Genomic DNA, 16,665 nt, shown 5'->3' with positions numbered 1-16,665 from the left:
TGCTGAAGCCTTGCTTCTGCATGCATATTAACACAATATAACATATTGGATCCCATTTCTAGACAGCATCTTTAAGAGTTTCACCCCAAGTCTAAATGCAGCAGCAATCCCTGGTATGCCCAAGGGTAACATCTCTTGAGACAACCTCACTTTGCATCCAAGATTTTCAATTGTTCCACTATAACTAGAGAGAATTCCTAATTGCCTGCAAACTCAACTCTGAAAGCCAAGCTTGGTTTCTTTGTGCAGTCTCTCATTGACAGAGTCTGGGTATGACTGGATACGTTGTCTTTCTGAGGCAACTGGAGTATGTTTTAGAGAAAGGTAGTGCTGTTGATGGAGGTGTTATGGGTTGAGGCTGTAAGAATAGTTTGCAGAGAAGAGCAGTATTTTTATTAGACCAGGTGACGCAACTGGGGGGAAAAACAGGCACAAAGAAAATACAAACTTCAGACTAAATAGTGAAAAACTGCTCTGAACTTCAGCTCAGTTGGACTAATTGTCCGATGAGTCTGAGGGGCAAGGGTTGGTAGTCTGGAAAGTAGAAGAGAGCATTAGCAAGAGGAGGGAAGATACACAGCAGCCTGAGCCTGTGAAGAATAGATGATTTTCATTTTTTGTCTGTAACACAGAAGAAGAGCAGACTTCTGAACCAGGAACAGGGTATATTTTTAACACAAGTGGTTTCCCCCCACTCCCAAATGTGACTGGTAAGTAGAATGCCAAAGCACCAGAACAGTGGTTTCCAGCCTGTCGTACATAGACTGCAAGCTATTTAAGAAATCTGCAGTAGGTAACTGAGAAAAGCAATCCTGAAGTAATCTTAATCATACAGTCTGGCAGGATTTGCACCTGCACTGGATTATTCTTTAGTATTTGGAAAACTGAAAAGGTAGCAAATCCTTGTAACAGCAGATAAAGTCCTGACATAGGCAGCAGATATAATTTGCCTGCCAGGCTTAATCAAACCCTTGCTGTGTTTAGTGCAGGGTCTCCTCTCCAAGCCTGATGTACTGAATATTTGGAGCAAAGGCCTGTGCCCCCGAGCATCCATCAGTTTATTCCTTTAGCTCTCCTCTGGAAGCTTTGGCAGTGAAATATGACATTTTCTCATTTCTATTTACTCCATGTACAGCAGAGAGGAGTCTACAGTGCTTTTGTCCTGGTATCCTTGTCTAATTTTTTCCTATTCCAAATGCTACTGGGCTAGATGCTGTGTGATATTTGGAGACACTGAATAGTGAATGCTGTACCACTTATCTAAAGGATGACGCACCTATGTTTAGTTAAAAGTCGGGAAATGTCCAAGGACCCTTATTGCCACATGACGGATGCATAGACTGCTAAGTCCTTGGGTTGGTTTTCTTTAAAAGGGACATTTTGCCTTAGATTCCTGTTGTACATGCAACGTGGCAAAGATGGAGACTTTAAACATGACCGCTAAGGAATAGAGTCTGCGTAGAGACAACTCCTCAAGGACATTGTCCAGGCACAAGATATGTTAATGTTGTTAACTTGAAGATATACTAAGTCCTTGGATGGAATGTGCTAATTGTCCAGGTGTGAGATATGTTAATGAGTTCACGGAAAGTTAATGAATAGACATGAGTGACTTGTATAAAGAGGGGGCTGAAAGGTTCCCTTGGTGTGCATGACTTTGGTGGAGCGATCCCCCATGCACCCAGTGCTGCCGAATAAAGATAACCTCCGCTCACTCAAATATTGGTGACTGATTCTTTAAATCAATTTGGCACCCCAGGTGAGACCTGGTCTGCTCGGCTGTGGGACCCATTGAGAGCGGGGACTCCCTAGGGTACCCCCGGGGATTTTCCCGGACGGGCTCCTCGTCTCATCTGGACCACCGCAGGAACACACAAGGACTCAATCTTGCGGAGCAAAGGTACTATCTTTATTCAAATATTATATTAATATTATATTTAGAACAGTACTGTTTTGTTCTGGATATTTCTGGTTCTGGGGACCGGTCCATCTATAAAGCTGTCTGTAAGGCATAAGATTTCTGTGTGCTTATGCAGGGTGGCGTATGCCAGGTAGCTAGCACAGCAGGCATACAGCTGATTCTGATCTGGTAATTTATGTTTTAGTCTGAAGATTAAAACATCGTGTAATTTGAAGTCAATCCATATACATAGGATTGATATTCGATTCGGTTCTGGTATTTGTTTCGATATTGAGGTAATATCGGAACCCTTATTCTGTTTTAGTGTTTGTTTCGATATTAAGGTAATATCAGAACTCTGATTCTGTTTTCATATTTGTTTCAATATTAAGGTAATATTGGAAATCCGTGTTTTAGTCGGAAGACTGAAACGTTTGATAATTTGGAGTCAATCCGTGTATACAAGATTAATAATTATAGGATTAATATTAAATATTATACTTACTTTATGTTGGAAATGTGAGAACATTTCTGTATAATATGAATGTTGGTGTGTGAGTACTGTTTTGAGCATCCGAGGGGTGAGTGTAAACCTCTATATGTTTTAAAGTGCATATAGTGTAATAAATTATTGAGTATATGTTGGGGGTTGCTGCTAAAAGAAAAAAATTCGTCTCTGAGCAGTTACTCTGTGCTGTTTTGGCATCAATTTGGCGAGCCAGCCAGGAGAACTCTCCACCAGTGCTGGAATCCAGGGGCCTGGGGACCCTCAGGGCCCCCAACTGCATCTTCTGTCGGCAAGACTCCCCTACCCCTCGGCTTCTCACACAAGTGGACAAGGACTTCTGCACAACATAAAAGGTATTTATATTTATTCTTTGTTTTGAATATTTGATTGTCTTAAGATTTGGTTTTACCCCATAAGATGAAGGACCACAGGGTTGAGAAGAAGGGACGCCTTCTGAAAAGGGTAATAGCCCTATTTGATTGTCTTAAGATTTGGGAAGCTAAAAACTTCCTTTAGGTTGTCTTAAAATTTGGGGAATTCCTAGAATGTAACAACTGAAATAGCGCTCTGTGTCTTGTTTGTTCTATGTGTTGTCTTGTTACGTGTTCAAAATTGGAGTTATGAAATGTATGTTGGAAAAAAAAATCTGGTAATTCTAGGCAAATAGCTGAAAACTTAACACTCTGCTTAAGGCCAGAAAAAATTAGAATATGTTTTTTGGCAATTGTTCATTGAAATGCATACTTTGTGTGATAACGCGAACTGTCAGCGTTCCTAGAGTTGTATGTAAGCGCACGGTACCTTGTAATATACTGCCCATGTGACTGACGGCTGTCCGGAGAGTGTGATGTGTGTGAGTGTCACTGCGAAGCAAGTGAGGAGTCCCGATCTGCGTGTCTGTGTTCCCCGCAAGGGGCCGGCCAGAGACGGACGAGCGATTGAAAAATCAATTTATGAAGTGTTGGAACGCATAATTGGAAATTAAAGAGGGAGACTATGGACAAAACATTAGAACTAACATCATTTGGAAAAAGCACGAATTAACCTCTGCCCTTAGTGTCGTAGGTGCTGTCTGTATACTCGAACAAAGGGTGGCAAGTGTCTAAGATATATTATCTCCTCGCAAAAAAAAAAATTAATAATAAGAATAATGAGACCAAGAAATAAGGCTAAACAGAGGTCTTGAACTGTGGTGTGTGTTCTGAGATAAGTATGGTGACTCCAGTAATAACTAATACATTGTAGACAAATACCAGACTTATTATGAAGATGGGGGGCAGACTGAGCCAAGAAATAAATACCAAAACACCCCTGGGATGTATTTTGAAGCATTGGAAAGAATTTGGCGGAATTCCCGGAGGAAATTTGAACAAAAAGACATTTTAAAAATATTGTCAGAATTCGTGGCCTTTGTATACATTAGGTGATGGTGAAAGATGGCCACTCTGAGGAAGTCTTATATTACAACACAATTTTAGAGCTTATGCTGTTTCTTCGTAGAGAACAAAAGTGGGATGAAGTAATGTGTGCAGATATGTTTGTGTGACAGGAGGAGTGCGGGACTAACACCACCTGATCTTTGATTATGGCTCTAGAAAAGGATAGGGAAAAACTGAGACCTAAACTAGAAAGATGTTCTTGTTGAAATTTTTGTGTGTTTAAAAAAAAAAAAAAAAAAAAAAAAAGGAGCTCAGGTTGTGGTTCCTTCTGTGGAGCAACCAGAATGAAACACGTTGTAAGATAAAAAAACTTGTACTAATGTATGTAAGATCTGAAGGGGTGGGTGGGTGTGTGTGGGGGGGTGTGGGGGTGTGTGTGTGTAGAATCAAAGACCTTGTGAAAGTGTTGGGGTGAGTTTGTACAAACCCCCGTACCAGTTCGAAGGTGCGGCTGAGTCATGCAGGGTGTTTGCTGTTTGTCTGCAAAGGCATGATATGTAAGAACACAGGCTTAAAGCAACAAGGAGCAGATTTGCATTCAGGGTAAGAAAGAGTCAAAACAGAAGTGCTGCTGCAGAGGCAGGCTTGTGTAACCTGCAGAGCAGGAAGAGCATCTCCTGCCCCGAATCCTTCTGCTGGTGAGGAGGAGGGGGTTGCTGTTGCTGACAATTGAGCAGAAGGACCTGGAAAATGTTACCCCAAGTGCTGCAGCATTTGAAGTACAACAGGACCGGTAATGGCCCCTCTAGGGCAGGCAACGGGTCTGAGGAGAATAAAGGTGCATCTTTGATGGGGAAATTTAGATGTTTGAAAGTTGGTTGTGAAAGACTTATCAGGATGATCTAATAGAACTAGATAAAGGTTTGAGTTGATTGTTACTAGATAATCGTGATGTAGAAAAAATGAGGTGGAATTTTTAGTGATTACAAAACCAACTTATTTGATGTTAAACTTCAGTGAAAAGAATTTGTTACAGTTGTGGGAGCTGCTGGCCACCAGGAAAACATCCTGAAACCTTTAAAGTACAAACTAAGAAAACAAATAAGAATGCCAAATTCACCAAAATCTTTGTTGGGATGAGATTTATTAGAACATCTAGACATTTAAAGAAGGAGAAATGAAAACAAAAGTTAAAAATGATCAAGTGATTGAAATCTTGAGCTTATCTTTAATTCAACAGAAAAGTGGAAAAGAGGACCTCCCTGAAGTAAAAGAAATCTTTAACCAGGTGTATCTGGAAATAAATTCCAGGTAAGGCAAAAAAATGCTTTACCTGTCACAGTAAAAACGAATAAGCGGGAGGCCTGCCTAGTTCAGGTAAAACAATATCCCTTGGTCAGCAAGGCTGTGGGGGATACTGGCAGAAAAACTGAGATAAAATACACTCTGTAGTAGTTCTACTAATGTAAATCTGTGTGTTTTTCCATGACAGTGACTTGTTATGGGATGTGCAGATGAAACTCTGCATTGACAACAAAGTACAAGGAATAAGGTTGGTCAGGTGCCTCCTACCATAGTCAAGGGCAAGACTGGGTTGGCCTCTGTGTTTGCCACCAAGAAGAATCTTGAGCTCCGCTGTTGGCTGCAACCCAGTAGGCGTTGAGCGGTGGGAACGTATGCCATGCCAGACCTTGATGTGAGGAATGGCCCCCTCTGTTATAAGAGGGTCATCCAGGAAGGAAGAACATAAGATGACCCATTGAGGCACTGATTTGGAAATTGGAAACCACCTGGCCGACCATGAGGCCAGACAAGTAGCAGAGGAGGTAGGAAAGGAGGAATTATCCTTAATACCAGATGGTAAAATCCAAACTGTAAGTACAGATCAGCAAACAAACTATTCTAAAGAAGACCTAAAGCTAATTCAGGACATGAATGGTAAAGTAAAATTAAAATAAGTGGGATTATTTGGCAGATGGCCGTATAGTGGCACCATCCAATTTAATATGGACCACAGCCCTAACAGAACATAATAAAACTCATTGGGGAGCTGATACGTTATATAAAAGTCTAAATAAAAAACTGATAGGGCGAAACTTATATACTGTAATAAAACAGGTGACTCAGCAATGCGAAGTGTGTTTACGTAATAATCCAAATGTAGCAAATAAAACAAAACTAGGGAACATTAGTAGAGGAAATTATCCAGGACAACAGTGGCAAGTTGATTTTTCCAAACTCCCAAGAAAAGGGGGGGTACCGATATTTATTACTTATGACTGATACGTTTTCAGGTTGGCCAAAAACTTTCCCTTGTTGAACAAATAAAGCAAGAGAGGTAACGAAGGGATTGTTAAATGAAATTATCCCCCGCTTTGGGGTTCTGGCAACAATCTCTTCTGAAAAAGGCTCACACTTTTGTGCCAAAATAATACAAGTACAGTATTAAGAATAGATTGGCAATTACACACTCCTTATAGGCCTCAAGCAAGTGGGCAAGTGGAAAAGAATGAACCGCGAAAATAGGACAAGAGACAAATCTAACTTGGCCACAATCTCTTCCCTTGGTATTATTAAGAATACGAACTAAACTGAGAACAAAGGAGAATTTGAGCCCTTTCAAAATATTATACGGGAGACTGTACCAGTTATAATTTGCTGGAGAAGATTTAAAGCAGTTAGGAGAGGGATATTTGTGTGAATACGTGAAGGCCCTCCAGAGACAACTAACAAGGGCCAGAGGATTAGGTCAACCAGTCCATTCCTTTAAATCTGGTGATAAAGACTTTTTCAGGGAAACCTTTGGAAGAAAAGTGGGAAGGACCCTATCAGGTGCTGCTGACAACCTTCACTGCCATCAAGATAAGAGAACAACCAGCCTGGATTTGCTACTTGTTGATAAAGAAAGCTCCTGAAAAATCATGGGCCATTACCCCGGCAAGACCCATGGGACTACAGTTCTTTAGATCGTAATTATAATAGGGTGATCCTCTACAAGAAGAGTGGAATGGACCCTATTGAGTATTGTTGGCCACCTTTACTGCAATCAAGATGAAGGAGGAACCTGATATTGACTGGTTAAGAGAGACACAATGGACTGTCAAAAGAATCAGGGAATATTTGAGTAAAGTTATTCTGGTCTTGATTGTAACAGTTGAAAGGATTTTAGAAACTGAAGCATGGGTAAACAATACCCATCTTCAAACATTGCAAATGATTGTTAATGCCACGAAAGCTAAGGAATGCTGGATATGTACCTCTCTTCCTAAAGGAGGCCTGGTAACACCCCTGTATGGGGTGGCCTCTCAAAACTGGAATTATCTTGATGACAAATGGCCTACCTGGCCAGACTTTTGGAAAAAGCCAGGCGATGGTGGAGGATTGTGGCGAATGAAGAGACGGGACGCAGTTTGATGCAAGCAAATGTCCATTTATTGTACACAATCACGAGTTTATATATGTTTTCAGAACCTGCGTGCTTTAAACAGATTGGTTCTTTAAGCTAAGCATTACATACTAGGCAATCCCTGATTGGTGGTTAACTACCAGCAATTAACCACAAGGTGTTACCTTTCCTTGGCGCCATCCATCTCCCACTCCCCTGTGCTCTGCAAACACGCCTCATCATGTTAATTGTTGTCTAGACAAGCTCGAGCACATTCCCCTCAGCTAACTGATTGCCATGCATGGTCCTAGTTTGCAGACCCTCCTGCATCTCCCCCTTCCTGTTGCACAAAAGAACCCCTGAAACCAAGCAAAACCAAGGCACATGTAACAGAACAAATAAAAAACCAACTAAGACATATTATCAATGTCAAAATAACCCACTGTCTTTGTTCCGTACAATTTTACAATTTCCCCTTTTTGTTTTTGAACAGCTAGTACCAGGTTTGCCATGTTCTGCAGGGCCCTTGCAAACATGACAGCAACCAAGGTAACAGCAAACAAACAATACTGCCAATTGAGTGAATGGATGCCAAAAAGGCTGACATTTTCTCAGATTTTGATAACATGTTGCTGCAATGGGGCGCCTAAAATCCACGCAGCACATACCATCAAAATCCTCACAGCCATGTCCTTGAGCCAACAACAAAAAGCAGTGGCAATTTTGACTCACATTCTGAACTGCCTACCAAACAAGGTGATTTAACTCTTTAATGCTTTCCCTGCTGTTACTCTGGATAAGAGAAGAACCGCTGCGACACGTTCCCATCATAGCCTCCTACTACATTAGCATCTACAGAAAGACAATTATCGACATTCAAAGTGTAAACAATATCAGCTTCTTTTGGATTAACATTATACATAGGTGGAAGGGCACACCAAACAAGAACTGGTTCAGTCAAAAAGTTTGAAACATCGCATGCCTTCTCTGAACATACCTCTGGGGTCATTCCCATCATTCCCTCTCTTTTTTATGCAAAGAGAAACACTTTTACCATAACAGAGAAGCCCCTATTTACATCTCTGAGCCAGGACACAAACCGCAGCTGTATGCTCCACCAGGCTCAGGGCAGAAATCATTCATGTAGTTACATAGCTATATATCTCTACAAGCGTGCAGACACCTATTAAACACTAGATAACCATGTTTATCTTTCCTATTCTCCTTCACAATACCCAGCTGTTCTCTCATCTCTTGTTAGGTCAAATATTCTCCGGTTTCCTCTCCTATCTCTCTCTTCAGACATTCTCTATCCTCCTCTTTTTTGCTTGTTAATTGCGACGAGGCAAAGGGGGTGTGTAGCTGGGTGACCATGACCTGCTTTATTTTACAATCAACTAAACACTGAATACAGAAAAAAAAAGGTATGGGAGACATAAAGCAAACATCAATAAGGTGGTTAAAGATAATTATAATAAATCCTGTAATACTTTTGAGTCATGGCCCAAAGTTTCCCAGCCGTGAGAAGAGACCAAAGGCATCCCGCCCCTGGCTCTGTTGCAGATCTTTGTTTTAAGGCTTTTAAGTTTTGTATACTTTTGTAAATTAATTCACAGTGGTCACTCAGATTCACGTAACACATCCTATCAAAGTCTTCACACTTGTGTCCCTGTGCTAATAATAAAAATCAATAGCAACTCGGTTCTGTAGCAACATATGATGGACAGAATCAACATCTGTTAATAAGCCAGAAATAGTATTTGTAGTATTACTTTGTTTAGCAAGCTAGCAGCCTAATTTACTAAGCAAGTTAAGAGCGTGTACTATTCTTACAGAAGAGATTAGAGAAGCAAAAATGTGTTATGCTGCATTCCAGAACTCAGCCTGAGAATTACAGTCTGCTGTGAGTTCTGCGTTACAATCATTTGACACATGTTGGGGTTGCGATTGTGAAAGTTGCCCGTTTACAATTTTCATTGGCATTATCACAGCTAGTTGTTTTAAAAGCAACCCTTGAGCTTCCTGATGTTCGACTTGTTGCAAAATATTCTGAAGCCAATCAATCAAGTTAGTATTAAAGTTAGTGACTCTCTAGGACCCTGCAAGACTGTGGCAAGACTCCCGCATCCGGACTGCCTTAATAGCCATCTCATTCATTTGCAAACAGTTGTCCCTGGGATACCTTGCCTGAGTCACAGAATCGGCACAGTTAATTTTCTCCAGCCAACTGCTCATAGTTAACAGCAATTCCCCGATTAAGGTTTTCAGTCAAGGCCACTACACATAGCTCACAAATATCAAATAACCACATCATATACTGTATCAGTTAGTACCATACAAAGCAGTAACTTCCAATCATGCAGTGTGAGTGTATAAGGCTCTGCCATCACTTCAAGAAGGGACATAGCAAATGTATTATGAATCCTCCCTTCCCGCACTGCTTTGCTTAACTCTTTAACAGCCTCGTATTGCACAGGCTGCCACTCTGCAGGTTGATTTGTCTGACAAAATACTGAACATGCCATAGCGACTCCCAAAACCTATCACTGAAGTGTTTCCCACTTGCATTCCTGCCACCAATCCCTCAGACCCCCTTTCACCCTCCCCAAAAATACAATCAATGCATCAAGAGAGACAAGGGGATGGGGGAAAGGTCTAGCTCCTTTTCCAGATCTATAGGACCTGGATCAAAAGGTTTATCAGTGTCAATAAAATCATTGTCCGAGTTGTCCTGTTCCCGTGCTTGCTCCTGTGTTGTGAGGGTCGCTGCAATCAGTGACAGAAGCTTTGGGGGCAGAGGAGGTGTGGACAGAATCGCCATCGCTGACGGTGGAATTTACAGCTTCCTCTGGTTTAGCACCGTTAGTAGAATTAGTCCACACTTGGCAAAGAGTAGTCAGAATTTGCCACCAAGATGCTAAATGCATTCCCGACACGGAGTTCCCCTCCGCGGCAGCATCATACAATTGGCTGCTGTATGTACACACTTTCATTCTTTCAAAGTCTCTAAAGTTTCTTGGCTGCTCACCTGTCTCGATGAATACAGGTGTTATCCTCGGGGTTTAGGTTGTCCGCCTGGTCCAGACAGCAAGACAATCGTTCAGCCAAGCCGTCTCCTCCGGAACGCAGCCCTCTTCCATGAGCTGTCTTTTTTCCGTCCTTATTCTTCCAAGGCTTCGGAACACCACCATAGGGGTCACCATTTGAGGAGATTGAGGCACGGACTCCCAGATCTGACTAGAAGACCCTTCATGAGTCCATATACGTCTCTTTCTGGGGACGAAGCCTGATTCCCCGTTACGGATTTCCCACAGCTCACCTCTCAACTCCGGAGGGATTTCTGGCCGGCTCCTGCTTCCTTTCAGCAGATCATTCAAAGTTCTGTGGGATTCGCTGCATGTCGCTCAGATAGGCGATTCGAGAGCCCTTCACGTTAGATCCTTAAACGCATCACGTTGGGGTCACCAATTTGCGGCGAATGAAGAGACGGGACGCAGTTTAATGCAAGCAAATGTCCATTTATTGTACACAATCACGAGTTTATATATGTTTTCAGAACCTGCGTGCTTTAAACAGATTGGTTCTTTAAGCTAAGAATTACATACTGGGCAATCCCTGATTGGTGGTTAACTACCAGCAATTAACAGCAAGGTGTTATCTTTCCTTGGTGCCATCCTTGGTGCCATCCGTCTCCCACTCCCCTGTGCTCTGTAAACATGCCTCATCGTGTTAATTGTTGTCTAGACAAGCTCGAGCACATTCCCCTCAGCTAACTGATTGCCATGCATGGTCCTAGTTTGCAGACCGCTCCTGCAGAGGATATTGCCTATTTTATGATAAAACATACGAGTTGCGTCCCAGATTTGATTTACAAATATCAAACCTAACCACCACAATATTTATGAAAAGTGATAATAACTGTCGTTGAAAGCTCGAAGCAAGACAGGGGGAGCATGTCCTGGAAACCCAGGGCAAAACATTTGTTCCCAGTCTGATGGGTGGAATGATTACTGAATGTATACATAGACCAAAATAATCAAATTGAAACAGATATCCATAAGATATGGAACAGGTTTCAGATCTTACATGAAGTTACTAAAGATGATTTATCATGGAATTTTAAGGCCATATGGGACAAATTAACTCTGTGGTTACCTAATCTGGAATGGTTAAAGCATGCTTTTGTTATAATGCTCATTGTAATAGTTTTAGGTATACCAATATGTGTATTACTTCAATGTTTTGTTTGGTGCTATCAAAGAATGATCATAGGGTACAGTGATTTTTTTATAGTTGTAAAAGAATTTACAATAGTTGTTAGAAAAGGGGGGAATGAATAATGGGCCATGTATGATTTATTTAAAGATCAGTGTGCTCATGTTCATCTGAGGAGACCTTTATTGTTGACTTGAGGATGTACTAAATCCTTGAATGGGTGACATAGGGAGTGTGCTAATTGTCCAGGCACAAGATATGTTAATATTGTTAACTTGAAGATATAATAAATCCTTGAATGGGAGTGTGCTAGTTGTCCAGGCACAAGATATGTTAATGTTGTTAACTTAAAGATATACTAGGTCCTTGAATAGGAATGTGATATGGAGAAATAGTGTGAAATGGGGATAATGGACATGGATTGTGATTGTATGTGTCTGCTTAAGGAATGTGGGTATGGTGACTAGTCATGGGTGCGGTGACAACTACAGTTTTGAGGAGACGCCAGCCCCTCTTCCTCTAACAAAGGGGAGACGCCTGCCCTTCTTCCTCTAACAAAGGGGCTATTTAAAAGAGAATAAGAAAAGATGAGAGACATTCAAATGCTATCTAGAGGGAGGGAGTGCTAAGTCTCCTTGCTGGAAAGATTGGGTGGTCACAATCACCTGAAGAAGATCGGATGGTCACAAGAACATGAATCACCTACAAACCTGCAAGACCACCACATTCCAGGCAAAGGACGGATAAGCTAATTAACATACGAAGCGGGGTTTAGGTAACGAATATGTATAGGCGTTAATTGAATATTCATTTGTTCATTGTATAAATGTGAGATGGTTGGTCACTTCGGGCATGCACGCTTGTGGAGGAGCGATCCCCCGTGCATCTGCGCGCAATAAACATACCTACTTTATAACTTTCGAGTTATAGAGTCTAATTCCGCACGTCAAATGTGCTAATTGTCCAGGTGTGAGATATGTTAATGAGTTCACGGAAAGTTAATGAATAGACATGAGTGACTTGTATAAAGAGGGGGCTGAAAGGTTCCCTCGGTGTGCATGACTTTGGTGGAGCGATCCCCCATGCACCCAGCGCTGCCGAATAAAGATAACCTCCGCTCACTCGAATACTGGTGACTGATTCTTTAAATCGGGGAGAAACATTAAGAAACAAGATAGGTGCCCAGCTAAGAATGAAGAAAATTTGAATACCACTAAGTTTTAAAAGACTACAGTAAAAGTACAAAATATATGACTGCTTTTAAACAAATGCAGCCAAAGCCACAGCATACAATGACATAAATCTGGAAGAGAAACAAAAGTTAGCTTATTTCCAAGCAAGCTGGTACCTTCGCTACTCTTGAAATACGTACATCTGCAAATACCTCCAAAGCAGCCTGGCCTCTAAGAGTCCCGTCAAAGTCCTGATAGCTCAACTATATGTTTATTTTTCTTTGTCTCAGGAAGGACAAAGAACTACTATTCCAACTATTCATTATATAGGAACTAAAAATGAGCCACAAAGTTTTCCTGGATACAGTAAACCCCCACCAACCTCCAAACAGCGAGCTGTGCATATTTGTCCCTTTATTTTAAGCTTTGCACATAATTCAGTTCTTCCTGCTAGTAAAACATATGCACATCAGCAATTAGCATACCATATAACTTGACAACCAGAATTTAAAAAGCTGGGATTGCTTTGGCCATCTGCCAGAATTCCAAGGACCACACTTCATCTGTGAGAAACAGAGCAAACTGATCTATTGTTCTCTGCAGGAGAACTTTGTTCTAACAAGGAAACGGATGATGTAACAGAGAAATCCATCTTCCCTTTCTTTTAAAGAAATTCAGATATACAGCTTGCAACAGTGCTATCACTCAAGGATCAAGGCAGAGAGGCATGGCTAGGTACAACAGCTGTCATAGCCATGACTATGATCTGACTGTACTTTTCACACCCCATGAAGTTATGAGCTGTATGCTTATTTTTCTTTTGGTTTGCAGAAGTGGTGAGAAGTCATTTCAGCAAATGGCTCCCATGCTATATTGCTGTCCCCTTTTCAAACTGCCCCACTTCATTAACTAAGAAGCTTCATAAATCAATTTGCCAGAAGTAAAGACTGTGGCAGGGAATAGAATATCTGAGAACCAGAGTCTGAACCGTAAAAACTATTCTTCTCATATATAATACTGAGAGCAGAACTGTTTGCCAGGCTCTTCCGTCAAGTCTACTTCCATTTTTTGACCTGTCTTTCAGAGACAACATTTTTGGGGAAGGGGGGAAAAGTTACCAGGTCATTAAATAAGTCCCTTTCCCAGGCATCTTTAACTGAAAGCATTGTCTTTCTACAGCAAAATTAAAAAACCAGAACTATGAAACACAATTTCAAGGCGTCATGTAGACTCTCTCATATCCTCTGCTGCTGCCCCTGTGATATGGAGAAATAATGTGAAATGGGGATAATGGACATGGATTGTGATTGTATGTGTCTGCTTAAGGAATGTGGGTATGGTGACTAGTCATGGGTGCGGTGACAACCACAGTTTTGAGGAGACGCCTGCCCCTCTTCCTCTAACAAAGGGGAGACGCCTGCCCTTCTTCCTCTAACAAAGGGGCTATTTAAAAGAGAATAAGAAAAGATGAGAGACATTCAAATGCTATCTAGAGGGAGGGAGTGCTAAGTCTCCTTGCTGGAAAAGATTGGGTGGTCACAAGGACATGAATCACCTGAAGAAGATCGGATGGTCACAAGAACATGAATCACCTACAAACCTGCAAGACCACCACATTCCAGGAAACGGACTGATAAGCTAATTAACATACGAAGCGGGGTTTAGGTAACAAATATGTATAGGCGTTAATTGAATATTCATTTGTTCATTGTATAAATGTGAGATGGTTCGTCACTTCGGGCATGCACGCTTGTGGAGGAGCGATCCCCCGCGCATCTGCGCGCAATAAACATACCTACTTTATAACTTTCGAGTTATAGAGTCTAATTCCGCACGTCAGTTTGGCGAGCCAGGCAGGAGGATTTCTGCTCGGCTGAGGGACCAGCTGCGGAGCGGACGCTCCTAGGCGCGCCCCGGGAGATTTCCTCGGAGGAGCCTCCTCTTCTCAGCTGTTCACCCGGGAGCAGAAGAGAAACCCCTGGATCCACGGATAAAACGGTATGTTTAGTAACGGGGCGGCTGGTGAGACGCACGGAGACGTCCGGCGCGCAGCGTAGTCCCCAGGAGGAAAGGTACCTTGGGAGGGGGGTTGCTGACCAAGGGGTGGCCGCTAGCGATCTTGAGGGCAGATCGAGCAAACCCGAGGTTACTGCCATTCCTAAAAGCCCGGAGGCCTCGTGACGGAAAGGGGGGGCGGGACGGAATAAGGCGGAATCTCACAGGAACAAGAGGGACCTCACAGCAAAAGTAAAAGGGAAACTTTTGCGTAGGAAAAAGAGGAAGCTAAAAACTTCCTTTAGGTTGTCTTAAGAATTGGGGAATTCCTGGAATGTAACAACTGAAATAGCGCTCTGTGTCTTGTTTGTTCTATGTGTTGTCTTGTTACATGTTCAAAACTCGGAGTTATGAAATGTATGTTGAAAAATATTAACATTCTGGTAATTCGTGGCAAATAGCGGAAAACTTAACACTCTGCTTAAGACCAGGAAAAATTGGTTTTTGTTTGTTTGTTTATTGGCAATTGTTCATTGAAATGCATACTTTGTGAACTGTTAGTGTTCCTAAGAGTTTGTACATAAGTGCACGGTACCGTATAACATACTGCTTGTGTGACTGCGGGCTGCCCGGAGAGTGTGAATGGTGTGATTGAGATGCGCATTTTGATTTTCCGTGTATAGCTTAATTATTTTGACTAAGTGTGAGTGCAAGAGTGCTTGAGACAGGCGTTTGAGTAAAAAGCTATCCGCATTTCCAACCTTGGGTGGCTAAGGCGGCCGGAGAAAAACAAAGTAATTAAAATTGCAAAATGGGAAATGGAAGGAGTAAGCCCTGTGAAAAATCGCCTTTGGGTTGTATATTAAAACATTGGAGTGATATTGTAAGACAGGGTGGTACCGAAAATAGAAGGAAATTGGTTAAATATTGTAATCAGTGGTGGCCTTTGTATAAATTGGAGAGCGATGCGAAATGGCCTCAGGAGGGAGGAACGTTAGATTATAACACTCTCCTGCAATTAATGTTGTGTCTGAGAAGAGAAGGAAAATGGGACGAAGTATCGTATGCAGACATGTTCTTCGTCCTCCAGGACAAACCTGAGTGGCAAAAGGCCTGTGGATTAGTACCCCCTCGGGACCCTATGGTACTAGCACTAGAAAGAGTGTGGGATTAACATCACCTGATCTTTGATTGTGGCTCTAGAAAAGGATAGGAAAAACTGAGACCTAAACTAGAAAGATGTTCTTGTTGAAATTTCTGTGTTAAAAAGCTCAGGTTGCGGTTCCTTCTGTGGAGCAACCAGAATGAAACACATTGTAAGATATAAAAACTTGTACTAATGTATGTAAAACCTGAGGCGTGTGTGTGTGTGTGGAGAATCAAAGACCTTGTGAAAGTGTTGGGGTGAGTTTGTACAAACCCCTGTACCCCCTCGAAGGTGCGACTGAATCATGCTGGGATGCATGGCAGGATGTTTTCTGTTTGCCTGCAACGGCATGATACATAATAACAACAGACTTAAAGCAACAAGTAGCAGATTTGCATTCAGGGTAAGAAAGAGTTAAAACAGAAGTGCTGCTGCAGAGGCAGGCTTGTGTAACCTGCAGAGCAGGAAGAGCATCTCCTGCCCCGAACCCTTCTGCTGGTGAGGAGGAGGGGTTGCTATTGCTGACAATTGAGCAGAAGGACCTGACAATGTCACCCCAATTGCTGCAGCATTTGCAGTGCAACAGGACCGGTAACGGCCCTTCTAGGGCAGGGAATGGGTATGAGGTGGAATTTTAGTGAATACAAAACCAACTTACTTGTTAAACTTCAGTAAAAAATAAATAAATAAATTTGTTACAGTTGTGGGAGCTGCTGGCCACCAGGAAAACATCCTGAAACCTTTAAAGTACAAACTAAAAAAAAAAACCAAATAAGAATGCCAAATTCACTAAAATCTTTGTTGGGATGAGATTTATTAGAACATCTAGACGTTTAAAGAAGGGGAAATGAAATTAAAAGTTAAATATGATCAAGTAATTGAAATATTGAGCTTATCTTTAATTCAGCAGAAAAGAGGAAAAGAGGACCTCCCTGAAGTAAAAGAAATTTTTAACCAGGTGTAT

General features: G+C 41.8%; 1 long non-coding RNA gene across 1 annotated transcript; it reads left to right on the top strand.

Annotated features, from left to right (window-relative positions):
• The first annotated feature begins 422 nt into the window (after window positions 1–422).
• On the top strand, window positions 423–7,182 carry LOC130142079 (uncharacterized). The gene is made up of 3 exons (XR_008819292.1): window positions 423–1,900; window positions 2,623–2,761; window positions 5,280–7,182. It is a non-coding gene; the product is annotated as an uncharacterized LOC130142079 (long non-coding RNA).
• The last annotated feature ends 9,483 nt before the right edge of the window (window positions 7,183–16,665 follow it).

Source organism: Falco biarmicus, chromosome W (assembly GCF_023638135.1).
Source record: "Falco biarmicus isolate bFalBia1 chromosome W, bFalBia1.pri, whole genome shotgun sequence".
In the NCBI taxonomy this organism is placed as follows: domain Eukaryota; kingdom Metazoa; phylum Chordata; class Aves; order Falconiformes; family Falconidae; genus Falco; species Falco biarmicus.
Note: the sequence above shows the minus strand (reverse complement) of the source record. Positions and strands in the feature narration are given on the sequence as shown.